This window comes from Echinops telfairi, unplaced genomic scaffold (assembly GCF_000313985.2).
Source record: "Echinops telfairi isolate 266 unplaced genomic scaffold, ASM31398v2 ScPeMD7_7400;HRSCAF=8409, whole genome shotgun sequence".
In the NCBI taxonomy this organism is placed as follows: Eukaryota; Metazoa; Chordata; class Mammalia; order Afrosoricida; family Tenrecidae; genus Echinops; species Echinops telfairi.
The window spans coordinates 45,994,005-45,995,466 of NW_022111300.1; positions in this window are offsets into that span (position 1 = coordinate 45,994,005).

The following is a 1,462-nucleotide window of genomic DNA, read 5'->3' on the forward strand; positions in this document are numbered from 1 at the left end:
GCGTCTCATAGAGCTTCTATAGGACAGACTAGAACTAGCCCTGTGGGTGTCTTTGATTGTAAATCTTTATGGGAATAGAAAGTCTCTGCCTTCCACAGAGTGGCTGGTGGTTTGGAACTGCTGACCTTAAGGTAGACAGCCCAACACGTAACCCACTATGCCACCAGGGTTCCTTAGATTCCTGCTTTCTCTCTCACACTGCCATTGAGTCCGTGCCAACTCATAGTGAACCTGAAGGAAGGGTAGAAGTGCCCCAGTGAGATTCTTAGACTGTAACACTTTACCGGAGTAGAGAGCCCAGTCTTTCTCCTGTGGAGCAGCTGGTGGTTTAGAACTGTTGGTTTAGCCGCCCAACGTGTAACAACTGCACTATCAAGGCTCCTTAGAGTTCCCATTCACTCACTGCTATCAAGTTGATTTCCCATTAGACAGGCATTATTATGAAACTTTAATGGTGAAAAAATGCATTTCAAAAAACACATCAAAATAGGTGTGACTGGAATTCAATCCCATGTAGCTCCATTTGGGAAAGTCATACCTCAGAAGCTATTTCTAGAACTTGGATACAGGGAAAACGGGACGGGGAGTTATGAAGTGGATGCTAGGTTGTGATGGTCCACCGACTGTGCCTGGCACCGAGCCACCTTCTGAGTCTTACTTAGGAAGCTGGGCTTCCTTTCCGGTCACCTTTTCTCCAGAAGTCAGTGATGAGTTGTCAGTTACATTCTCGTTAACCTTCTTGCTGTTGTACAGTTTGTTGTTTGGAACGGAAAATATTGGAATGTGTTCATTGTTGGGGTGAATTTACAGAATACAAAGACATGTAATGAAGAACGTAAACATCATTCATAATGTTATCACCTCCTGATTTTTCGTGAGTAAAAGATAGCACTATTCATGAGTTTATAAGGGATTGATGGTATTTCTTTCAACTACTTGGAATCATAATGGTTTTAATCACTTTACAATATTTGTGCAAAAGAGAGGTTCTTGAAGCAGGTGGGAGCACAAAGGTCTAAGTGGAGTTTTAGCACAGTCTCAATGTTAGACTGCCTGCTTAGTGAGCAGAAATCTTGTATTTTTTAAATGCAAGTCACAGCGGTCTCTTCATCACTTTGAAAGTCAGTAACAAGTCTCAAAATGCTTATTTCATCTCTTTCTTCTGTGGTGCTGTTGGTGGGTTTGAACTATTGACCTCGTGGCATTGGAAAAACTTACATAACGCATTCTTCCCCCAGGGATCCTTATTTTCAGTGCACTTTATGCTAATTAAAGAACTAGGAGGCAAAGGACATTAACAGAGGTCTAAATACAGGAATGTACATGTGTAAATACATTTATATATGATGATGGGGAAATAGATTTATATGTATATATTTATAGGTTTAGTATTAAGGTAGCAGATGGACATTGGGCCTCTACTCGAGTACTCCCTCAGTGCAAGAATACTTTGTTCTATTAA